Raw genomic sequence first — 27,049 nt, forward strand, 5'->3', positions numbered from 1 at the left:
TGTATGTGTGTTTGGTGAGAGCCAGGCAGTGTGAGAACAGTTCTGCGGGTCTGATCCCTTTGGGAACAACCCCAAGTTTCTCATCTGAACCTGGTAATCTTTGACTCTCATTTAGCACAGTACTCAGCTCTTAACGAGTGGCTGTTTCCTCGCTGTGGTATAAACTGATCCCTCTGCCACGCGGTTGCCTCTTCCCTGTCTCCACCCCCTGCCCCCAAATTTGGCCTTTTCTCTTGAGATTTGGGTCACAACCTTTGTGGAAGAGTGGAAAAAAGCAGAATTGGCAGTTATCCCAGTGATCTGGATTCTAATTAATTAAAGTCTACTTTTATTCTACTTTGTTTTTGGTGGGGGGGAAATAGTGCCTGTAGGCATTTTGTGGAAAGGATGCATTTCTTAATGACTAACTCTACCTCTAACTTTTTTGGACCCAAGGGGGGATATAAAAAATAATTAGCTACAAGGGGCACAACTGAAAGTATGAGATTTACACTCAAGCCAAGAACTTTATTTGCATATCAAATAAACGACAGAGTCATGCTTGATGTCTCAGAATCTCTAGCTATCATAATCAGTAAAGAAAGTGAAACCAGATGTTTTCATTTAGGTTTTGAATTGTGTTACTATTAAAATAAAAATCAAGTTTTCTTTAAGTATTCTTCTAGGTTCGATCTAATCATTTTTTTTTTCTAGATAGAATTTTCAGAAAAGCCAATGACATTTTGAGAGTGGAACCTGGAGTTTTGCTGTATTTAACAATTCTCCATGAAGCTACGTACAAATTTTGTTCATTTGCCCTTTTGCTGTATATTTCTTAAAGTGCTATTTCTGTTGTGGTTTCAGTGATTCTCATCCAAAAACATAGCAGTCTCATGTCATGGAAAAACACTGGACTGGGAGAATCAATTCTCGTTTCAGTCCTTCCATTAAACGAAAAAATTTGAGCTTTTGGAAAACCACTTTAACTCTTTGGACCTCAGCTACGCTAGCTACATGTCGGTCTGCCACGTAAGGTCACTTTTTATGTCTAATATTTTATGTCTTTATTAGAACAAGCACATTACAGCGAGCTACAAGGATGCTTGTCTGTAGAAATTTGACATCTCAAGCTTCAGAATAGCACTGCTTAGCTTTTAAAGTGAGTGTCAGTGTTGGCAGAGTGTATACATCTTAGCATTAGAAAAGCAAATACCATTAACTTATTGAACTGACAGTTTGAAAAAAATTTAAATGTATTAAGAATAACATTTACTTTTTTCTGTTATGCAGAACATTTATGAAATTCAGAAAAATTAAAAAAAAAGAATCTTAATATCACCACTCAGAACTAACCAGTGATATTTTGATATATTTTCATTCCTTTTGGCTCTTTATATTTCTGTTACATTCTATGCCATATATGATTTATTTTTACAAAGTTTGTAAAGTATTTTTACATTGTTCATGCTGTTTTGTATTTTTTTCACTTGAGAAAACATTGTGAGTTGCTTCCCATGTCCTTATTTGAAACATAATTTTTGAAATCTGTTTATTTTCATGTTTGAACTATAAAACAGATATTTGCCAGATATAAAGATTTAAGCTATAACTAGTTTCATAAAGCAGAAAATTAAACTCTCTTTTCACATACTGCCAACTCGCTTTGTCTCAGTCATATTCCCTGGAGGTAACTTCATTTAAAGCTTGGAGTATATTCTTATATAAGGTCACTAAAAAATGTAAGTATATAAATGTATGTGTATGTGAGTTTTTTCTAAATAAGGTCATTTCACTCAAGCCACTTTACACTTTATGGGGTTTCAGGCAACATCACGGGTGCATGATTTCTTTGTTTTTTTCTTCCAGTTTTATTGAGGTATAATTGATACATAGCACTATATAAGTTTAAGGTATACAGCATAATGATTTGACTTACATGCACTGTGAAATGATCATCATAGTAAGTTTAGTGAATATCTACCATCTCATATAGATGCAAAAGTAAAGGAATAGGAAAGACTTCCTTGTGATATGAGAACTCTTAGGATTTACTCTATTAATCACTTTTGTATGTAACATAAGCAGTGTTGATTATCATGTTGTATACTACATCCCTAGTGTATATTTATGACTAGAGATTGTATGCTTGGACCACTTTCATCCAGTCTCTCCTCCCCTTATGCTCACCTCTGGTAACCACAAATCTGGTCTCTTTTTTTCTGTGAGTTTGTTTGTTTTTGGAATATTATTGGTCTCCAACACTATGCTAATTCCTATATGCAACGTAGTGATTTGATATTTCTGTACTTTTCAAAATGATCAACGGGGTGGAGATTTTCTAGAGTATGTATAGCCAGAATTACCCTACCACAGTGACTTCACAGTGATTCCATCCAGGGGGTTGACCAATTTTATTTAATCAGTCTCCTATTGAGGGACATTGTGGTTGATTTAAAATTATTTTATTTTGCTTTTAGAAGTGTTGTATAAATATCTTATACCCAAATTTTGGGGTCATCTTTGAATATTTCCCTAGAATGAATTCCTAGATGTAAAATGACTGGGTCAAATGTGAATTTTGGTACTTATTGACAGTTTTCCTGCAGAAAGGTCATTTTCATTTGTGTTAGTTACTCAGTGTATCCGACTCTTTGCCACACCATGGACTGTAGCTTGCCAGGCTCCTCTAATCATGGGATTCTTCAGGCAAGAGTACTGGAGTGGATTCCATTCCCTTCTCCAGGGAATCTTCCCAACCCACGGACTGAACCTGGGTCTCCCACATTGCAGGCACATTCTTTAATGTCTGAGCCACCAGGAAGGCCCTGTGATTTTTGGTACTTATTGACAGTTTTCCTACAGAAAGATCATTTTGGTTTATATTCCTGAAAATCATATATAAGAAGCTTTGTCCATTTCCAATTCAGAGCTTGTCAAAATTTAAAGCAAAGTTTTCATCATCACTGTACCAATTTTTACCTCAATTCTTTTCAAAGTATAGGGAAAAAAGGGACTTCCCTGGTGGTCCAGTGGTTGAGACTCTGCTTCCAATGCAGGGGGTGCTGGTTCGATCCCTGGTCGGGGGACTAAGATCCCACATGCCTTGTGGTGCAGCCAAATAAAATAAATAAAAAATGTCAGTTAACAAAAGGTATAGGAAAAAAAAAATTCAAAATCTCTGGTGTCTTGATCATGTTTGATTCTTCTGTTGAGACTTTGTAAAAGATGCTTGGGAATTTTAAGTTTTACTATGCTATATTTCTATTTTTATTTACTATGAAGGACTCATAGATTAATTTATATATTTCTTCTTTTAAATTTTGAAATTGGCTGGCTTAGGTTTCCTTTTCTATTAAAATATAAAATCCTTTGGGGATGAAACCTGTTAAAGGGCATTGTCATTCATATTCTAGTAACTAGATTCTGGTTTGATTGAGCTTCTAAAAATCTTTGTCAGTAGAAGGGAAAGAGAGTCCAAGATGGGAGGACAGGGCACTTTATCCTAGAGGAAGGGTCATTTATTGGAGGGCCAGGGGACCAATGGAGAGCCGGTGTAATGAATAGCAATTTAAATACACTGGAGTTAAAAATTACCAAGATCCAAAGCTTTTTAAAAGTATTAACAGTAAAGGTAACCATATTTTATTTGCATTGAACAACACACGTTAGCACGTCGGTTTTAGCAGGCTGTAACCATTAGTTGCAAACCACAGTTTCATTCAGTCTTTAAAGAAATGTATTATATTTTAGTTGAATATTTTCCTGGTCTTTAGGTTTTGTGGCTGGAGATACCCTGGAGTTACTGCTATGCCTTTTTCCTAGAAGAGAGAGCTCCCAAATGGGCAACGTTTTGAAACACAGCCTACAACATTTTAATATAGCACTCTTCCGTGGGGGTTCTGTTTATGACAATGGAATGCAGTAACTAGTCAGGAAGGAATTGAGGTCGTGGTGTAATGGGGAGCAGGTCCAGCCCTAAGCCAGGATACTCGTGTTTGATTCCTGGCCCTGGAGGAATTAAATAACCTGCACAGCTCTGGACGGGTAACGTGGTCACGACAGGATGCGCTGCGTTGCGCTGTGCTTGGGTGCCCAGTTGTGTAAAACTGTTTTTCACCCAGCGCACTGTACCTGCCAGGCACCTCTGTCCATGGGGATTCTTCAGTCAAGAATACTGGTGTGGGTAGCCTTTCTCTTCTCCAGGGGATCTTCCCAACCCAGGGATCGAATCCAGGTCTCCCGCATTGCAGGCGGATTCTTTACCGTCTGAGCCACCAGGGAAGCCCAAGAATACTGGAGTGGGTAGCCTATCCCTTCTCCAGGGGATCTTCCCAACCCACGAATTGAACCGGGGTCTCCTGCACTGCAGGCGGATTCTTAATCAGCTGAGCTAACAGGGAAGCCCCCGTAACAGGATAGGCAAACTAATAAGTAACAGTGTGAATGACCAATTCAGTTTAGGGCCCTAACACTCCATGGTATCTTCACTAATTTTGGTGGTCAAAATACATGTGGGAAGAAAGAACACCTAACCACCAAGTTCAGTTTCGGCCGTACAGACAGGCCTTTTCTTCTTCTTTGCCTGAGTTTCTCCGCTATAGTAAAATATATACCAGTGAGATATAACCTAGAATCTGTGACTTTATTTCTTCATTCATTTATTCACCAAAGGTTTCTTGACTCTGACTGTGTCAGGTCCTGTGCTATCCCCTTAAATTCACAGTGATAGGAGCCAGGGGAATCTGACCAGAAGGCGCGCGTTTGGGTTCTGCATGCCTTGCAGATGCTCGGCCTCTCTAGAACTTCACCGCTGGCTTCCCAGTGGGAGGTATGCACTCATCTTTGCAGTTATTGCTGTTTGATCCCTCTTCAGTATGCCGAGATTGGAAGCGGGGAGGGGGAGAAAAGCCAGATTTGAATATTATAAGTATCTCTGCCTCAAAGATTTTGAATTCCTGAATTTCATTGTTGAACTAATATCTTTAGTCACTTATTTTACAGGTGGCAACAATTTGTTTTTGATGAGTAGCTCAATACCTTCTCAACCAGTGACCAACCAACGTGTCCACATAACAGGACGGTAAATTAAAGACACATTCCAAAAACACTTTCATATACACAATTCACCGATGGATGCAGGAACGAGCATACAACTCTTAAAGTTCCCTGCCTTACTGGTTCTTGAGAACAGAATTGGACCTACAGTTGGGAAATACAAATGGAACCACGTTTATTTTGGGAAAAATTATACCTTAAGAAAAAACAGTTCTGAGGCAGAAATGTGGTATTTGAGAAACAAGAACTTGTAAAACACCACACTTTGTCAAAACTGGCATAATAGAAGCAGCACCTTGACAAAGTGTACATAATCTGTATTTCACTTTATTTTTTTAAATAATTTTATTTATTTTTATTTCTGGCTGTTCTGGGTCTTTGTTGCGGAGAGTGGGGGCTACTCTCTAGCTGCAGTGCATGAGCTTCTCATTGCAGTGGGTTTTCTTATTGCTGAGGATGGGGCTCTAGGCACACAGGCTCCAGTAGCTGCAGTGTATGGGCTCCATAGTTGCAGCTTCCGGGCTCTAGAACACAGGCTCAATAGTTGGGGTGCACAGATTTAGTTGCTCCACGGCATGTGGGATCTTCCCGGACCAGGGCTTGAACCCGTGTCCCCTGCATTGGCAGGCAAACTGTACCACTGAGCCATCAGGGAAGCTCCTGATTTCACTTTATTGAGGCCACAAAGTAAGTCAGGTTTCATCTTCAATTTTCCAAAAACTGCTTTTCTTTTTTTTAAAGTATCCTGTCATAATCAAGAATAAAAAGGTTAACTTCATATACTTGAATGCATTTATTGGATTCCTATTTAATAAAAATTGAGAAAAAGACTTGTAAAGAGAACTCTTAGGGTATTAAGTATGGCATGTTCTCTGAGGCACATCCAGGGTGCTCTAAGAAACGGTTTCACATTTTCTGCCATCTGGGATTTAGATCAAAACTGCAAGGCACATCGAACCACCTTAAGACAAGGAATGGTCGTGTCAGGCATTGATCATGCTGTCTCTCTCTTGATGAAAGATTGGGATAGCGTCAAACCATGCATTTCAGTGTGTGGTTTAACATTTGCATTCAGCATTTACTAGCTGATGAGTTACTGGAGATTGGCATTCTTTTGGACAGCTGATATTATCTAGCTGTTTAACTGCAGTCTAGCGTGGTATGGAAGGGTGCCTCAGACAGCATGTTTTCCAAGTGTTGGGCAAAACTGACATTCACAAAACTTGCAACATGAATGAAAAGTTATCCAATGCTAGTCTTGAAAATGCAGTGACTCTATAAGCAATTGTGGAACATTTATATGTTTATTTTAAAAATACTGGTGGAAAATTTAGAATGACTAAGACATTTCTAAGACTGTCTTGCTTTAGGAATTACATTTCAGTATTTTTCTCCAGTTTTCTGTCTGTCACCCCTTCTGACCATCCCCACACCTTTGTTTTACAATCCTCCAACTCACTTCTCAGTCCACTTTAATGGACTCAACATTTCAGATTTCATTTTTATTTCTTATTTACTTTTTAATTAATTTTTTATTGGAGTACTGTTTATCTGCAATGTTGTGTTGGTTTCTGCTGGGCAGCAAAGTGAATCAGCTATACATACATACATGTATATATATATATCCATTCTTTTTTAGATTCTTTTCCCATATAGATCATTATAGATAGAGCACTGAATAGAATTCCTTGGGTTATGCAGTAGGTTCTTATTAATTAACTTTTATATATTTGTTGCTGTTCAGTCATTCAGTCGTGTCTGACTGTTTGTGACCACATGGACTGTGGCACACCAGGCTTCCCTGTCCTTTATTATCTCCTGGAATTTGCTGAAACTCATGTCCATTGAGTCGATGATGCCATCCAACCATCTCATCCTCTGTCGCCTCCTTCTCCTTCTGTCCTCACTCTTTTATATGTAGTAACGTGTGACTCAGCTGGTAAAAAAGCCAACTGTAATGCAGGAGACCCCAGTTTGATTCCTGGGTCAGGAAGATCCCCTGGAAGAGGACATGGCAACCCACTTCAGTACTCTTGCCTGGAGAATCCCCATGGGCAGAGGAGCCGGTGGGCTACAGTCCATGGGGTTGCAAAGAGTCGGACACGACTGAGCGACTACGCGCAGCACACACAGTGTGTATATGTTGTCAGATTTCACTTTCTGTTTTCTAGGAATTTATTATATAAATTATAGCAGGAAGAAAATACAGATGAAAGAAAAAATTAATCAAAAGTTTGACAAAAGAGGACTATATGAGGGTTAAAGGAGCCAGGATTATTTTTGCTTAGAAGAGAGAAACTTGTGGGTAGCTTTATAAAACTTTTCGGGTATATGAAGGGTTATTGTATGGAAACTGGTGACCAGCTGTTCTCCTTGTTGCTAAGAGGAGAACAAAAGGAAATGGTCTCTAACTTCAGCAGAGGGGAGCTAGGTTGAATTCAGGGAAGCATTTCCCCAAAATGAGGTTTGCTAAGCGTTGGAATGGATTACCATGAAATCTCTTTCTGGAGATGTTTGCAAATAAGTCAGAAACTGACGTGGGAGGAATGGTTTGAAGAGGTGGAGTCTTGCCTAAGGCCCTGGAGAATCAACCAGATGATTTGCCCCTTGCTGGTCCCTACGCCAAGCCAGCTGGACCTCAGTCTGACAAGGTATGGAGGAGTGCCAGGTTAGTTCTTGCCTTCAACTGTTTTAGCTGATGCTGAGCCAGGGTTCACACTGCTTGATTTTCTTGATATCTAATTATTACTTGGTGGGAAGTAGTGATTGGGCCAGGAGTGGAAGGAGGTAAGGAATGCTGCCTCGTCACAGGCGAAAATATACATAAGCCCTCTTCAAAGAATTCTGAGTGAATAAGGGAAAAGTCTATGAAGTGTGAGGAACCCTTGTAACTTCTTTCTTTCTTTCTTTCCTTCCTTTCTTCTTTCTTTCTTTGCCTCAAATAATATTTTTTCCTCAGCAGTATAATTTCTGTGTGTTCATTAAAACTGCTTCTTCCTTAAAATTTTTGAGATACGGAAATATGTGTATGTCTCCAAAGAAGCATTGCACTTAGTTCTTGTTAATAAACTTATTAGAATTTTAGATTTTTAGGCTTGCTTGAAATCTTGGAGTGGCTCTCATTTAAAACTGCGGAAGAGTTTTTCTAAACTTATTAATACTTCCTAAATTGCATTGCCATGACAGTAGTAAATACTACACATATTACCACAAGAATTTAAGTAAAATCACATTAGCCAAAATAACTCAGTGTGCTATTTTTTAAATTCAAATTGCTAGTATAATACTTTTACTGAATTGAATTTACTGAATTTTCTACTTTTAAAAATTTAGTTTATCATTTAGACACAACTTAAGAGATTTGACAATATTTACTCAGTTTTAAGTACTAAAATTTTGCATACTGGCTAATAAAATATTCTTGGTTGCTTCAAACATAGTTATTGCTATAGAATTACAATAAGAGATTGAATCAATACTAATAACTGATTATCACCACATACACATGCACACACACACACACACAATCAAATGTAAACTGAACAGTTAAAGATACTACTGCATTTTTAGTCTAGAGATTTCTCTCTTTCAACTCTCTTTTCAACATGTTTTAAGAAGTTTTGAGATTAAAACTGTGTTTTAAACTTTCCTTCTGACATCATTTTACAAAAATGTCTTTAAAGAAAACGACAGTAATGTTTTACCGTGTAGCATCAGACTAATGAACATGGACTATTCTTTCTCTTTTAGTCATTGCCTTTAATGCCCCATTCACAAAGATTCATAAAGAAGCAACTTCAGTGAGGACGTGCTTTGGCAGGCACGGATGGATTTCTGCTCAATTTCCCATCCCACTGCCTAGCTTTGAACTATTAATATAAAATCCAGACACCTGAACTCTTACCTTTCTCTTCCCCAGTAGGGGTAACCAGACCTATTCATATTAACATGGTCAACATCCAAAAAAATTAATGGGTCAGTCTAATAGTCTTAGGGCTTGCTGAATTTTCTTTGTTTTTGCAAGATATTTAGGTCTATAAAACCTGATTTATTCGGAACACCAGCAGGATGCTTAAAGTTGGATTTTTTCATCTAAAGAATATAACAAACGAGGAAGTAAGGGCAAGAAGTCAGAGAAGGCTTGATGCTTCTGGCCCAGGTAACTTAGTCAAGTCAGCAAGTCTTTCAGCTTTGCTAACAGCGACAGCCAGAAGCCTGGGTTTGGTCAGTAGTCCCTATGTGCCCTCTCTCTAGTTGGAAAGGTCATACATTACAACGTATTTTTTCAGTTCTTCAAAACTTGCTGGCGGGTTATCCTGATTTCTTGAAGCAGTTTTTGAGCAGAGCTAGACTGTTAGATACATCTTCTGGGTTCATGGGAACATTTGACACATGTGCACACGTACACTTAAGACTTAAGACTTAAGGGCCTAAGAATGTGGTCAAGAGAGCTTGCTGTTCATAAAGCTGGCCCAGGACACCAAGCTATAGTACTTGCTTTGTTTGTTCTGTTTGAACTAAACGTCTTCAAGTTTCATTTTCAATTTTTATCATAAAAACTGTGAAGGCGGCCCCGGACGCATGCTGCTGGACAGTACACTCCTGGGGCCTCAAAAAAAAAAAAAAAAAAAAACTGTGAAGGCAAGGTATTTGCTTACTGTTGGGACTTGATCCCGTCTTAAAGACCTGGAGCAGAAGTTTTATACAGATTTCAGAAAGCTGGTGTTTTATGATGCATGTGTAGTACAAGGTATAAAAATGCAAAGTAACTCAGCAAGTGTAAAAAGCAACATGACAACAAAAAAATCCCAAGTTGAATACTTGGAACACCTCCCACAAGAGAAGCCCGGACTTTTAAGTAATTGCAATATGAATATAACATGAGATATCTGTGAATGTTGGTCCTTAGCAGTTAATAGATCTGATGGGCTCAAATGTTCCTGTCCTTTTATTCATGTTGGCCTGCTATTCATATATTCAGATGCAGCAGATCCATGGGAGAATTTCTAGCAGGAGTTCTGGTATATTATTCTGTGTTATGGTTTCTCTATCTATTTTTATGATGTATATCCTGTTGATTCAGCTCATGAAGGTAGAAAGGAATTATTTTGGAATATGGCTGCATTGTTGATATGCATCTGATACTTTGTCTAAGATACTGAAAAGGCAGGTAGGTAAAGGCAAGAATATTTTAGCTTTTTAATTAAGATATACATTTCCTACTTGCCCAGCCTAAACGCTGTTTTGGAGGATTAAAGGGAAAGGGAGCGTTCATGAGAGATCACTTTTAAAGGAAAAAAGAATGATGTATCAAGTTAAAAAACAATATTATAAACTGCTAAAGGACCATCGTTTCAACACGAATAACATGCAAGTTATATAAAAGCCCTGTGTATGATATGTTTATTGTTATTAGTTTTTAGGCTTTATAGTCTTTGGGGACTTTGCTGGCCTGGATTTCTAGTTTAGTGGAGTACATTCAGCTGCATTGTGCATTTGAGTTCTATGGACCCCTTGTGCTTCATCCCTGTTTACCTCATCCTTGTGGGCAAGCATCTGCTTTTTCATCTTACTTCTTAGGACTGCAGCTGGATTCTGGAATTCTGTGGCTGTCTGGTATTTTTTTTCTGCATATTAATATGATTAAATTGTACCAATGATTCTCTTTTGATCCCTTCAAAATGAATATACTCCTAATATTTTTAGATTATAAAAATAAGGTAGCTTTGTTAGAAGATATTCAAACAGTATAAGAATGTATGGAGGTTAACAACAAAAAAGACCCTGAGATAATGCTGGTAGTATGGTAACGCATTTGTGATCATTCTTACAGATGTTTCTCAATATGCTTATGTTCACATATAAATAGGTACTTTTACATAAATGAAATAATATCAAAAAACTGCTTTGTAATCTTTTCCTATACTAATAACTACAGATCTAATCATTATTTTACTGGATGTCTTATGTATATAATGTGTATAGAATGCTGCCTGGCATTCAGTAGGCCCTTAACCAATAGTTGTTGAATGGATGAGCAATAATTTATTTAACCTGTCTCTCGTTTTTAAAATTTTATTATTATTATTATTATTTTGGTCATGCCGCTCAGCACATGAAATCTTAGTTTTCCCCAACTAGGGACTGAACCCATGCCCCCTGCATTGGAAGCATGGAGTCTTAACCACTGGATCACCAGAGCAGTCCTAATCAATCTCCTATTAATGGACATGGTTTATTTCCAATTTTTCAGTATAGTAAATTACACTGCAATGAATATCCTTTTGTATCGTCTTTATTCCCATGCACAATGATCTGTTTAAAGAAACTTCTTAGAAGCGGGTCAAATTGCTTAGAATTGCTGGGTCAAAAGATGGAAATATTTTACAGTTTGATAGTGATAAATTGCTGAGTCACTAAATTTATGCTGAAGTTCTTCAAATTTATACCATCATCAACAGTATACAGAGGTATCTGTTTTCACACATTCTCCCCTATGCTCTGATTGCCAGTCTTTTAAAATTTGCTATCTTGATAGGAAAATTGCCCAACTGGGTTTATTTGCATTGCTTACATCACAAGCAAAACTGAATATGTCTTTGCATAATTATTGGCCATTATTCATTGTGTGTTCTTTGTCCAGTGGTTTTTCTTGAAAGAGAGAGGCCTGCTTTATTCTGCTGAAGTCATCTAGTTTTACAATCCTAAGCTATATCCCAAACAGGTGACAAAATACTTCCTTTAGCTGGGTATACTACTGGTAAGTGAACATGTGAACCCATAGTCCTCATTTGTCAGAGATAGCAAAGAAGAGAATTTGGAGATTTTACCTCTTGATGTAGTATCTTTTTGTCTGAGGACCACAGCTGAAGTTTTAAGAATTTATTAAAGAGACAGTAGTCATCTGGAGCAAAGATTATGTTGTTTAATATCTGGGTTCCAAAAAAGTGGGGAAAAATCAGTTTCTTATTTATGTGTATTAAAATAACACTTTATTTCCAACTGCTGAATAAATGTTTACCTTTCTTCTGTTTTTTTTTTTTTTTTCAGCTTTATCATCAGGGTTCTGTAATTGTGTGTGTGTGTGTGTGTATTTAATTAGAGAGAAACTCCCTCCTAACTTCATATATGGTGTTGAGACCATCACTTTTTGAGTGAGGCTATTTTTTTTTTTTTTCAGACTGAAGTTGCTGCTGAATTCCCAATATGGATAAATCACAAGTGTTTTAGTACCCTTCCACAGAGTGATAACAAAATGCTTGTTTTTAAAAACAGTAGGTAGGTTATGTCCAGTGGGGTTAGTTTAAATTCTTAATTTTCCAGACCAACATGCCAGAAAATGAAGCTCGGTTTCTTGGTAATGATAAAGTGAACTCACTTCCAGCAGAGAACTTTTTGCGGCCTGGGACATGCCCCTGTGCTTCCCCCTTTTTCAGCTCCCTTTTCCGCTTGGCACACCTTGCTCAGCCCTCTTGCCTTGCTTGCAAAAACATCCTCATCAGTGAGTACTTGTGGGTTTAGGGTGATAAGGATTAAAGGAAAGAGTGCTTTGTTTCAATTCAAATAACTGCATTAGTCACAGGGATACTTAATCCATTATACATAGTAAAATCCTCCAGCAAACTTCTTTTGTTCATCAGAATATTTTGCACTGAGTTAAGGGGGAAAAATGAACAAGTGAATGCAAACTATGGAGGAACTGTCCAGTTAACAGAGTTCCAATTTTCCTGATTCTAAACTGTATAAGCGTTTGTTGTTGTTCAGTTGCTAAGTGGTGTTCCAACTCTTTGAGACCCCATGAATTGCAGCATGCCAGGCTTCCCTGTCCTTCACTATCTTCCACAGTTTGCTCAAAATCGTGTCCATTGAGTCAGTTTTAATTTTTAATATATTTAAAAATTGTCATTAAAATATAAATAACATACAGTTTACTATTTTAACTATTTTAAGTGCGTAAGTCAGTGACATTAAATACATTGTTGTGTGGTCACCACCATCCATCTCCAGAACTCTTATCATCTTGTGAAATTGAAACCCTGTACCCATTAAACAAAAACTGCCCATTCTCCCTTTCCCCTGTCCCCTGGCAACCACCATTCTATTTCATGGAGACTTTTTTGAGGGATATTATATCTCTTTCTTTTAAAAAGAGGGTAGAAATCTATCTTTTCAGGAATGGTTTTAGGTGCATTCCTTCCTAGGCACACAGTTGGACAGTCTTATACTTTATACATCTTCCTGAAATGCATTTGGGTCATTTCTACACAAGACTTTTTAAAAAGAATACTTCATCTTGCATCTCTTATCCCACTAACTTTTTGAAGCCATAAGAATATCTTATTAAGGATTATGCAAAATAACCTCCTACAAATCCTGATATTATTACACTGCCCAAAAAACTTCAAAGCATCAGGAAAGTTTCTTTCTTTTTATTTTTTTTTAACTAAACCAGATTCAGCTGGCTACCCCACTTGGCTACAGAGTACTAAAGAAGAGACTGAACTTGATCCTGCAGCCCTTGCATACACAACACTCCCATTGACTCTAGAGAAGACTTAAGTGCATGAAAGGATTCCAGGATCAAAAGGTTAGCTCTACGGGGAGCTGTGTCTGCCTCCAGCAATCCATTTTTTTTTTCCCCTATTGACAGTCAAAACGTTTTATAGTACTTTTTCAAAGTTTTTCAAACTTTTACAAAAACAGGCTGCTTGTGAAAAAGTGAAAAGGCATCTAATTGAACTATATTCAGAGGAGATCATGGCTGAGACCAACAGGGAGGAAAACATTGCTAAATCATAGTGATATTGGCCAAATCATTTGTATTTGAAAAGTTAAGTGCTGGAGGCACTGGCTGTGGGGAGTTTTCATTATGAGACCTGGTTGGGCTATGAAGCAGACTATGAGATAAGCTAAAACACAAAACTTGTAAGTTTTTATCCTTGTCTGCTAATGACTTAACACTGGCAGGGTTATATACCTCTACATTTTAGGAAATCTGTGAAATAGGGAAAAAGTACATGCTATGCCTGAATAGTATAGATGAACAGATGCTTAACTAATATTAAATTCATTTCTGGGAAGATAAATGCCTTAAAACACTTCAAAAAGAGAAACTTTCTTAAGGAGAGTAGTTAACAAGGAAGAGTAGTAATAACATTTTTGAGGAAAGTGAGATATGGTTCCACTTGCAAATTTTCTATATCTGTTGGAACTCCTTAGAATGTGTAAAAGTCATTCATTTATCAAATATTTTTCGGTGCATTTACTCTGTGCCAAATGTTAATCTAATAGTTTTCCAAAATTTCAATTGAACAAGTATACAAAGAAATGGATTTACATTTAATAAAACAGTATGGATAGCTGGGGATACACGTGTGTGTCTCAAATATTTTGCATTCTCAAATCACTCTTCATTAGTGAATTTACCTCAAGAATTTTCTCCAGCTTCACCTGGAATGTTCCAATCTTGATTGGAAAGTGGCTTCTGTGATCTTCCTCCTAGGAGTAGCTATTAGAATGTTTATCCTAATACATGTACCAGGACAGAGAATGCTACATTGAACTGACTTGAAAAGCATGTTTTATATTCAGAAAACTGATGTAACATCATTAAAGTTTTGATCTTAAGCATCCTCCATTGTATGAGCAATGGCAAGGCTTGGTGAGGAGCTTGTCTGAACAGTTCTCTGGAGTTTTCACATAATTGGGCTTGACAGTTTTCTGCCATTGCACAGGATAACTGCAGTTGATGGTGTTCATGTTTTTACTTAAGGGCCATTGAATTGTATTAGAAACTTTATACTACTCTCTTGTAATCCTGTAAGTCAGTTTTGAGTCGCATGATTGAAAGTGAAGAATAATATACCACAAAACAAAAATTACTCATGCAGTTAAAGCTTTCTCTGTGTAGTTTTAGAAACAACCAGTCCACAGAGAATAAGGCTTATGAAGGAAATGAAAATACATGCTCATCCTTACCCACTCCTTGTGGTCTAGGCCTGTTCAGATCTGGTGAAAACATTAAGCCACTTACTCTAAGTGGTATTGGATAGCTAATTTATTCAGCTTCTGGAAGGTTGATGCTTATAGAGACAGGATTTAAAATTTGAGAGGGTGGGGGAAGGTGATAGCAAACCCTTCTAGGTAGCACATGCCCAAAGACCCATAGAAATCAAGTGCTTTTTAAAATTTCCCCAATCACTTTAAGTTTTCTTAGGAATTTTTGCATGTTTCCTGGGTTATGTTCTTAAAAATTTGTTTTTTATTGGAGTATAGTTAATTTACAGTGTTACATTAGTTCCTACTGTATAGCAAAGTGAATCAGTTATACATCAAACCACTCTTTTTAGATTCTTTTCCCATATATGTCTTTACTGAGGATAGACTATAGAGTTACCTGTAAGAACTGGGACTTCCCAGGTGGCACTAGTGGTGAAGAATCGGCCTGCAGTGCAGGAGACATAAGAGACTCGGGTTTGATCCTTGGATGGGGGAGATCCATCCCCCACCCCCCATCTCCCCTCCAGGGGAGATCCCCTGCAGGAGGGCATGGCAACCCACGCCAGTATTCTTGCCCGGAGAATCACATGGACAGAGGAGCCAAGCAGACTATAGTTCTTAGGGGCGCAAAGAGTCGGACATGACTGCTGCGATTTAGCATACACATATGTACCTGTAAGAATCATCACTTCTGCTCAGACCTCCCTGACATACTACCCTCCCTGTATCAGTTCCTCCTCTGTGCCAAAATTTTAACTAGTTAGAACATGGATCATAATCAATACTGTTTCATGGTATTTTCTTTTCATGAGTGATTGCCTCCTTGAAGGAGAGCAGTGTATTGTATCCACTTTTTTATTCCTATAATCTCACATGATAGCTGGCACATTAGTAATTTAACAAATATTTACTGTTTAAACAAATTCAGTGCTATAGCCTGCTTTTTTAATAGCTACCTAGTATTATATATCCTATCATGGTCTATGTTCTTATGCAGTGGTGAAGTTGACTTACTGAAATAGATCTAGAAAAGACGGAGGGCGGTGACTGATTGACAAACAGTTCTTGAGTGCGCTCAGAAAACCAAAGAGGAATGACAGGGAGCAGGCTCCCAAATTTCTCTTCCAGCCAGTTAACACTAAGCTCTAAAACTTGCCCCATTAGTGTCATCCCAGGGCATTATTTCCAAGAAGAACCATGCTAAAATTTGAAGATGTCCCTTAGTATTAGCACACTGATTGATGGGATTTTGTCTGACTCACTAAGCAGTTATCTGGAACTAAGAAAGGAAGGTCCGGGAGGAGTAGGATGATAGATACCCAGGTGTTAATAGAGGAGAAGTTGGAGGAAGAAAGGTCCTGAGAATATAATAACGCTTGTGGAAGGAAGGCCAGAGGTAAGCAAAGCACGGAAATTTGGCAGCTTGACTTAGCATACACGTCCTAGATGTGGGGGCTTTGTTGGGGTGGAGGATGATAGAAACAATGGAGTAAATCTGATAAGGAGGTTAAAGGTCCCTGACAACAAATGCAACCTATTTTACAACGTGAATTGGAGTTTGGTCTTTTTGTTTGTTTTTTTAATTTGTCCAGAAAAGAAAATCTTTTTTTCTAATTGAGGTTGCTTCACAATGTGTTAGTTTCTTGCTGTACAATGAAGTGAATCAGCTATGTGTATAGATATGCATCCTCTTTTTTGGATTTTCTTCCCATTTAGGTCATCACAGAACATTCTGTAGAGGTCCCTGTGCTATACAGTAGGTTCTCAATAGTTATCTACTTTGTAGATAATTGGGCTTCCCTGATAGCTCAGTTGGTAAAGTATTTTCTGGCAATGCAGGGGACCCTGGTTTGATTCCTGGGTCCGTCAGGAAGTTCTGCTGGAAAAGGGATAGGCTACCCACTCCAGTATACTTGGGCTTCCTTTGTGGCTCAGCTGGTAAAGAATCTGCCTGCAATGTGGGAGACCTGGGTTCGATCCCTGGGTTGGGAAGATCCCCTGGAGAAGGGAAAGGTTATCCACTGCAGTATTCTGGTCTGGAGAATTCCATCGAGTGTACAGTCCGTGGGGTTGCAGAGTCAGACACAACTGAGTGACTTTCACTTATTTACTTATAGATGTGGCTTAAAGCTCAACATTCAGAAAACTAAGATCATGGCATCTGGTCCCATCACTTCATGGCAAATAGATGGGGAAACAGTGGAAACAATGAGAGACTTTATTTTTTGGGGCTCCAAAATCACTGCAGATGGTGATTGCAGCCATGAAATTAAAAGACACTTACTCCTTGGAAGGAAAGTTTTGACCAACCTAGACAGCATATTAAAAAGCAGAGACATTATTTTGCCAACAAAGGTCTGTCTAGTCAAGGCTATGGTTTTTCCAGTAGTCATGTATGGATGTGAGAGTTGAACTATAAAGAAAGCTGAGCACCAAAGAATTGATGCTTTTGAACTGTGGTGTTGGAGAAGACTCTTGAGAGTCCCTTGGACTGCAAGGAGATCCAACCAGTCCATCCTAGGTCTTTATTAAACATTTCTTGCATCTTTTCAATCTTTGTCTCCAGGCTATTTATCTGTAACTCCATTTTGTTTTCAAGATTCTAAATCATTTTTATTATCATTATTCTAAATTCTTTTTCAGATAGATTCCCTATCTCCTCCTCTTTTGTTTGACTTGGTGGGCACTTGTCATGTTCCTTTACCTGTTGGGTAAAGGAACCTCTGCCTTTTCATCTTGTTTAGACTGCTGTGTCTGGAATGGGCTTTCTGTATTCTGGAGGTCTGTGGTTCCTTTTTATCGTGGAGTTTTTACCCGGTGGGTGGGGTTGGACGGTTGGCTTGTCAAGGTTTCCTGGTTAGGGAAGCTTGTGTCAGTGTTCTGGAGCATGGAACTTGATTTCCTCTCTTTGAAGAGCAATGGAGTGCCCAGTAATGAGTCTTAAGATGGGTCCATGTGTTAGGTGTGACTTTGGGCAGTCTGTATGTTGACTTTCAGGGCTATGTTCCTGCGTTGCTGGGGAATTTGCGTGATATGTCTTGCTCTAAAACTTGTTGGCTCTTGGGTGGTGGTTGGTTTCAGTGTAGGTATGGAGGCTTTTGGACGGTCTCTTATTACTTAAAGTTCCATGTAGTCAGGAGTTTTCTGGTGTTCTCAGGTTTTGGGCTTAAATCTCCTGCCTCTGGATTTCAGTTTTATTCTTCCTGTAGTCTCAGGACTTCTCCAACTATACAGCACTGATAATAAAACTTCTAGGTTAATCAACCAGTCCATCCTAAAGGAGATCAGTCCTGGGTGTTCACTGGAAGGTCTGATGTTGAAGCTGAAACTCCAGTACTTTGGCCACCTGCTGCGAAGAGTTGACTCATTGGAAAAGACCCTGATGCTGGGAAAGATTGAGGGCAGGAGGAGAAGGGGACAACAGAGGATGAGATGGTTGGATGGCATCCCCTACTCAATGGACATGAGTTTGGGTAGGTTCCGGGAGTTGGTGTTGGACAGGGAGGCCTGGCATGCTGCGGTTCTTGGGGTCGTGAAGAATCAGACACGACTGAGTGACTGAACTGAACTGAATAGTGTATATATGTCAACCCCAATATCCCCATTCATCCTATCCCCACTTGGCAGGGATTGGCTGTGATTCACTGTAGGGGCAAGGACATTGATAGTTGAAGCATCAGGAAAACATTATTAATGTTATTACTATTATTTTTTGTTACTTTTTGTTCTGTTGCTCTTTTTTCTATTATTCTTTCAATGTTTTAAGTTTGTTTTTTATGCTTTTATTTTCATTTTTCTTTGTTTTTTTAAAATCTCTTTTAAAACTATATTTTCATTTTTACTCTACTTTTTTGGAATTTGGTCTTTACAGTAGCTCTTCATGGGAGATTAGAAGGCCTTAGCCTGTGTGTAGGAAAAGTCTTCATCTCAAGTCTTTACTCTGCTTGATTGAAGTTGCTTGGGTTGGGGTGCTGGCTCAAGGAGAAGTTCTGAAGCCAAGTCCAGACTCAGGGGAAGGCATTCCATCATTTAATGATTTCTGCCACAGGTCCAAGGGGAACAAGCAGTCAGTCATTGCAGCCATAGATTCTGCTGCGTTTTTGAGAATTAAGTAGATCAGCAATGACAGTGACAACCCAGTCCAGTCCTGACAAGATTGAGAAGAGCTTGGGAGGTCTCGTTAATGAATCTACAAGAGTGAATGAATCTACAGGAGCATTGAATGCCCTAAGTCAGTATCCTCCTTGCATATTTGTAAAAACCTGGAAAATTGCTTCTTGAAGAGAAAAGGAAGTGATATTTTTAGACTTGGATCAGCATTTCCAGCACATCTATTGATGGGCTAGCTCTTCAGTGTTTACATGGCAACGGGATGAGTTATTATTAGTACTGCTCGCATCATGGGTATCAGAATGTATTATGTTGTTGTAGACCAGCCATACAGATTGTTTCTTGATTTTTTTTTCCTGGAAAAGTTGAGTGCATTGATTTATTGGAATTACTGTTGACATTTTAGCTGTGATTCTTAGTTTTTTCTCAAATGTCAGACTGTAAATTCTCATGTTCTTGAGAGAAGATTTTTGAAGACAACAGAACACTAAATGACATTTTAGTGCAATGATTTTTTTCTTGAATGTTTGCTATGTTTCTGACACTGTGTGCTGAGTGCTGTGGTGGATACTACAGAAATGAAGAGAATACCTCAAGGAACTTATAATTTATTGAGAGACAAGGCATTTTTTTTTGTAATGTGTGTATTCAAAGTTTTTCTCACTTTTTCAAAAGATGGGTTGTTTTATTTTTATTATTTAAAAACATTGAGGTATAATTGACAAACAACATTATATTAGTTTCAGGTGTACAACATAATGATTGTATATTTGTATTTATTTTGTCTTCATTGCAAATGATCATCACAGTAATTCTCATCAACATCTGTCACCATCGTGCTCAGTCACTTTTCAGTCATGTCCGACTCTTTACAACCCCATGGATGGTAGCCCATCAGGCTCCTCTGTCCATGAGATTTTTCCCAGTAGGAGTACTGGAGGGAGTTTCCATGCTCTCTTCTGGGGATCTTCCAGACCCAGGGATAAAACCTACATCTCCTGCATTGCAGGCAAATTCTTTATTGCTTAACCATCAAGGAAGCCCCTCTGTCACCATATGTAGTTACAAAATTGTTTTCTCTTATATTGAAAACTTTTATGCTCTTTGCAACTTTCAGATATGTGACACAGTGTTATTAATTATAGTCTCAATGCTATTTGTTATATTCTAATGACATTTATTTTATAACTGCAAGTTTATATTTTTTATCCTCCTTATCTATTTCATTCACCCCACCATCCTCCACCTCTGGCAACCACTAATTTGTTCTCTAAATCTGTAAGCTTGTTTTGTTTGCTTTTTTCTGTTTTCCTTAGATTCCATATTTGGGTAAGATCATTTGGTGTTAGAGACAAGGCATCCTTAAATCAGTGAAATAATAAGATAGTATATGATACATATGGGGAAACCCAGGTTTGTTCAATGGTAAAGAATCTGCCTGCAAATGCAGAAGATGCAGATTTGATCCTTGGGTTAGAAAGATCCCCTGGAGAAGGAAATAGCAACCTACTCCAGTATTCTTGCCTGGGAAATCCCCTGGACAGAGGAGCGCGGCAGCTTACAGTCCATGGAGTGGCAAAAGAGTTGGACATGACTGAGTGACTAAACAACAACATATAATACCTATATTCATAATGATTGAGTAGTTTAGAGAAAGGAAGAAACAGTGGGATTGTTTAAATAGCTAGTGTACCCATAGTCTGTTCCTCTCATCTAGTGACTCTGGAGCCCTGTGAGAGAGGGGATGAGGAGAAGGGAAGAAGGCTTACTCATCTCTTCCTTTCTTGCTCATGCAGTGTTGCTCTTGTGAAGTCAGTGTCTATGGAAATTTGGAGAGTGACAGGAAAATCATTTTCAGAAATGCACATGAAGGTAGTAGTGATGGTAGACTGTTAACCAACGGTAGCTCTTGCTCTCTGTCCACCTGCCCAGAGAACCGAGTACACATATATGCTCTTCTCGGTACTGCAGATCATTCCTGGATGGTCATAGGTCTGTCTGAGGTCACAGAGACTTACTTTAATTTCTGATTTTTCCAGTTAAGCAGCTGTTTCAGGTAGGGAGAGACAAGAGCCATATATAGCTTCCCCCTTACTTCCTCCCTTCTCTCACCTCCCTGCCCCATTCTTTATTATTTCACTGATTTCTTTTTCTCTCTTCGTCCTAGTGGTTATATCTAATTTTCCCTAGATTTCTAGTTTCTCTTTCACAGCTTTTCATGGCTCTCTACATGCCATTTTCTCTGTCTAACCTGGAAGCAACATTTAGAATCGGACATGGAACAATGGATTGGTTCCAAATTGGGAAAGGAGTAATGTCAAGGCAGTATATTGTCACCCTGCTTATTTAACTTATGTTCAGAGTACATCATGCGAAATGCTGGGCTAGATGAAGCACAAGCTGGAATCAAGATTTCCGGGAGAAATATCAGTAACCTCAGATATGCAAATGATAAACCACCCTTATGGCAGAAAGCGAAGAGGAACTAAAGAGCCTCTTGATGAAAGTGAAAGAGGAGAGTGAAAAAACTGGCTTAAAACTCAACATTCAAAAAACTAAAATCATGATATCCTGTCTCATCACTTCATGGCACATAGATGGGAAAACAATGAAAACAGTGACAGACTTTATTTTCTTGGGCTCCAAAATTACTGCAGATGGTGGCTGCAGCCATGAAATTAAAAGATACTTGCTCCTTGGAAGAAAAGCTATGACCAACCTAGGCAACATATTAAAAACCAGAGGCAACCATATTAAAAACATTACTTTGTTAACAAAGGTCCATTTAGTCAAAGCTATGGCTTTTCCAATAGTCATGTATGAATGTGAGAGTTGGACTATAAAGAAAGCTGAGTGCAGAAGAATTGATGCTTTTGAACTGTGTTGGAGAAGACTCTTGAGAGTCCCTTGGACTGCAAGGAGATCCAACCATTCCATCCTAAAGGAAATCTGTCCGGAATATTCATTGGAATGACTGATGCTGAAGCTGAAACTCCAATACTTTGGCCACCTGATGTGAAGAACTAACTCACTGGAAAAGACCCTGATGCTGGAAAAGATTGAAGGGCAGGAGGAGAAGGGGACGACAGAGGATGAGATGGTTGGATGGCATCACTGACTTAATGGCCATGAGTTTGAGCAAGCTCCAGGAGTTGGTGATGGACAGGGAAGCCTGGCATGCTGCAGTCCATGGGGTCTCAAGAAATTGGACATGACTGAGCGACTGAACTGAACCCTGAAGAAGGGAGAAGAGAATGAAATAAGTGTTGCCAAACAAGACCTTTCCCTTCTCTCCATGTTTGGACAACTACCTCCTGGAAAATTATCTCTTAAAGTGTAGGAATTGAATTATTTTTGTTGTTCTGTATATATCCCAGTGTGTTTACATCATTCCATAAAGTTTAATTGAGAGCAATGAAGTCACCTCTCATATACAAGACATTCTGAGCTTCATCCTGGATAGATGGTGCATTGCTGTATCTTATACATTCATTCATTCACTGAATAAAGAGATAAGCAGAAGTCAGATCTCATTAGGCCTTACAGGTCATAATGAAGGATTTAGTTTTCTATCATTTCTTTTTAGATTCCACATATAAGGGATGTCATTCAATATTTCTCCTTCTCTGTCTGACTTACATCACTCAGTATGACAATCTCTAGGTTCATCCATGTTGCTACAAATGACATTGTTTCATTCTTTTTAATGGCAGAGTAATATTCCATTGCATATATGTACTTCATCTTCTTTATCCACGCCTCTGTTGATGGACACTTAGGTTGCTTCCTTATCTTGGCTATTGTCAATAGGGCTGCAGTGAACATTGGGGTGCATGTATCTTTTTGGATCATGTTTTGTTTTTTTCCCTGGATATATGCCCAGAGTGTCATTACAGGGTCATATGGTAGCTTTATTTTTAGTTTTTAAAGGAACCTCCATACTGTTCTCCATAGTGACAAAGGGTTTAGTTTTGATTCTAAGAACTGTGGGAGACTTGGAGACTGACAGAGTCTGATTTGGTATTTAAAAGTTATGGCTGCAGTATGAGAATCGATGAAAGGGCAGGATGAGGAGAAGCTCCTCTGAGAAGCTACTACAGAATTCCAGGCTAGAGATAATGATAGCTTAGACTAGGGTGTTTGGAGTAGAAATGGGGAGAAGTGGACCAATTCTTGCCAAAATGTGTCTTTGCAGGCCCAATCCTATTTCTCACACTGGTGTAGCCTTTATTTATGGCTAGAGGCTCGCTTAAGCATTCATGTTCTTAGGTTACTGTCTGAGCAGCTAGCTGATTCAAAACCATAAAAGCCGGGCGGCACTGGATTTTATGTAATTCTGACTTACTAGCCATTCATGCCTATTATAGGGGCCTGATGCTGCTCAGAATGTTTGACAACTTGATTATTACATTCCTCTGGCTTAAAATATATTTTTTAATGAAAAAGAGATGCTGGGAACTTCCCTAGTAGTTCAGTGATTAACACTCAGCGTTTCCACTGCAGGGGGCTCAGGTTCATCTCTGCTGCGTTGTGGTGGCCGAAAAAGTAAAAAAACAAGTAAATTTTTTAAAAAAGTGAAAAAAGATTTTGGAACTGATAGTTTAATAAATTGCAAAATGCTTCTCTCATCCATTTCATACTTTATTTGCATTGTCGTGTGAGGTGTTTCATCCAATCAGTCTATTAAAAGGAGAGTTTTAATATTTGGAGCATAGGGATACCAGTGTGGCCTTGGAAAACACCAAAAAGCACTAGACATGACAGGAGTCATTTTCACACATAATTACTAAGGGCTGGGTGCCTGCAAGATAAGAAAAAAGGTGTTGCCTCTGCTTCCAAGAAAGTTGAGGAGAGAAAGTAGCAAAGTTGCTGGATATCTTTTAAGTTCTGGCTTTTTCCAGCCTCCACCATTCAACCTGGGTGGGTGCTATTCTTACCCCTATTTTATGACAAGCAAAGAGGCACCATCTCTGTCTCAGGTCACACTGCTGTCCTGTGCAGAGCCATGAGCTAAGCCCAGAGCCCGGGGTCTCCCCATGCTGTGGGTACCACTTCACAAGATGTCAGATGCTGGACTTCCCTAGTGGTCCAGTGGTTGAGAATCTGCCTGCTGATGCAGGAGACACAGGTTTGATCCCTGGTCTGGGAGCAACTAAGCTCGTGTGCCACAACTACTAAAGCCCACACCCTGCAATGAAGAGTAGCCCCCATTTGCCACAACTAGAGAAAGACTGTGGGCAGTGTCAAAGACCCAGTGCAGCCAAAAATCAATATATAAAAAAATCAAGAATCCCAGAAAAAAAAAAATCAAGAAAAAAAGATGTCAGATATCTTTTGTTTGAATACTGCCCCAGCTGCTTCACAGCTATAAGATCTTGGAGAGAATGTTCTAATCTCTCTGAGCCTCAGTTTCCTTATCTAAAAAGTACGGATAATAATATTTCCTCAGAAGGGTATGCATGAAGCGTGTGTGTGTGTGTGTGTGTGTGTGTGTGTGTGTGTGTGTGTGTGTGTTTCTGGTTGACAGTAGCCAGGAACTAAATTTTGTGTTCCCTTTCTTTTGTGAACCAGCATTATGGCAAGGAAGTGTGATGTGATTCTGTTGTAGAGTCCTAAGCAAGCATGGCAAGTTGTTTTTTTTTTTCCATTTCACAACTGTCAGAAAAGCTTGCATTAGGCGTTTGGGTATGGGGGTTAGGAGAAGTCTGCAAGACTGTGGGATTTGCGTGCAGAATATCTGTGTCTGGGAAGAGAGGCATTCCCAAGTTCCGTAGGCCATCGCACCAAATTCAGGTAGCAACAGGAGGGGAGGGAGGTACTGTTTATATAAGACATATAAATGAAGCCCTCAAGTCCTGTGGGGTCAGTTTTGTGTGTCATTGGGAGCTGAAATTAATGGATATTTCCCTTTGAAGGATCAGCTTTTCGGACAATATCAAATGGAATAAAGGAACCTGACACTTTTTGTGAGGGATCATGTTTGTTTTTTCAGTCTGATGGAAACCAATTTGCCTCTCCTGAAACTAGACATGTAAGCTTTGATAAGCTGACAAGAGGGGAAAAAAGACAACAACCACAAACTTTCAGTCTGTAGCAGACTCTCTGTCTCTCTCTCTCTATATATATATTTATACAAATATATGTATATATATACACACTTGTAAACAATTTAATTAATTGTTTATTTTTGGCTGCACTCGGTCTTCATTGCTGCGCGCGGGCTTTCTCTAGCTGCAAGCAGGGGCTGCTCTTCACTGGGGTGTACCAGTGCATGGGCTTCTCATTTTGGTGGATTCTCTTGTTGTGGCTGCCAGGCTCTAGAGCAGGGGCTCAGTAGTTGTGGCACATAGGCTTAGTTGTTCCATGGCATGTGGAATCTTCCCAGACTAGGGATCGAACCCATGTTTCCTGCGTTGGCAGGTGGATTATTAACCTCTGGACCACCAGGGAAGTCCTCTAGCAAACTCTTAAAAATAATGTGTGAGACAATAGTCTGCTAAGCTTTCTACAAAGTGCTCCTTACATGCATATGAGGAAGATAAGAAACTACCACTCTGGGAGAGAAAAAGGCCAAAAAGGTAATCTTAATTATTGAACTGTACCATATTGGTCTGAAGTTTTTTAAAGTGGAGTGTGGAGGCAACATTTAGGGAGGATTCTCAATCTCACTGGCTGACTATGCTTCCATTATTGACCAGAGATGTATCAGTAGGTTTTTAGAGAGTGATACAATGAATACCACCATGAGAAGTTGTTAGAGCTTAAAATTGGTCAAGAGTTCATTATACAACTTGTGATTGTCATTATCATACACATTTGGCTCTGTTAGGTTTTTGTTCCAACTCTGTGTATATTATAAACATAAAAGGTTTCAAAGATGACACATTGCAAAATTTTGAGTGAAGAATTTGGTGAATTTTATGCAAATACTTTCTCTGATTGTCAAGTGACATGTGTCAGAATGTCTCAGAAGATGATAGTTCTTCAGAATATTGTTCTGATTCAGATGATGTGAATATTAGACCAACAAAAAGATAAAAAACGCCGGTGATGAATTCTGATACAGAAGGTGAAAGTGAAATTCATGGTGCTGGAGAATGCTTCCTTGCTTCTACAGAAGAGTGGATTGAAGATGACATTTCAGAAAACTTAGAAGACTTTAGAGGTGTGTCAGGTGAAGAAAGTACTATTGAATGGAATAACCCACAAAGTGTTAGAGAAATAACATAATTAATTTTTGACTGACCAAAATAAAAATTGCCAACCACAGGTGTTACTTTTTGCAAACATTTCTCTGGTCAATGGTGAGTTAAAATCATTGAAGCATGCACGTTTGCTGGACCTTTTCTCTTCTTTCCTTACTTGTCATCTGCTTTGAACCAAGTCTTCCAGGTATACAGAGACACCCACAGGCTTTGTTAGACTCATCAATGTCCTATCTTTGGATTGCTTCTCTTCCAACTCCGTTGTCCTACAATACGGTCTATTTCACGCCAGCGGCCAGGCTCCAGCATTCAAATAATGAAAGCTCTGTAAAACGTGCTACCAGTGTGTCCACAGGATTATGTGTGTTTCTAAGTTTTGCAAAAGCAAGATTAAAAAAAATTTATTTGTTTATTTTTGGCTGTGCTGGGTCTTCGTTGCTGCTTGGGCTACTCTCTGGTTGTGGTGTGTGGGCTTCTTGTTCCAGTGGCATCTCCTGTTGCAGAGAATGGGCTCTAAGGCATAAGAGCTTCAGTATTTGTGACATGTCAATTCAATATGTCAGCTCCCAGGCTCTAGAGTATAGGCTCAGTAGCTGTGATGCATGGGCTTAGTTGCTCTGTGGCGTGTGGCATCTTCCCAGACCAGGGATTGAGCCCATGTCTCCTGCCTGTATTGACAGGTAGATTCTCTACCACTGAGC

This window comes from Muntiacus reevesi, chromosome 11 (assembly GCF_963930625.1).
Source record: "Muntiacus reevesi chromosome 11, mMunRee1.1, whole genome shotgun sequence".
In the NCBI taxonomy this organism is placed as follows: domain Eukaryota; kingdom Metazoa; phylum Chordata; class Mammalia; order Artiodactyla; family Cervidae; genus Muntiacus; species Muntiacus reevesi.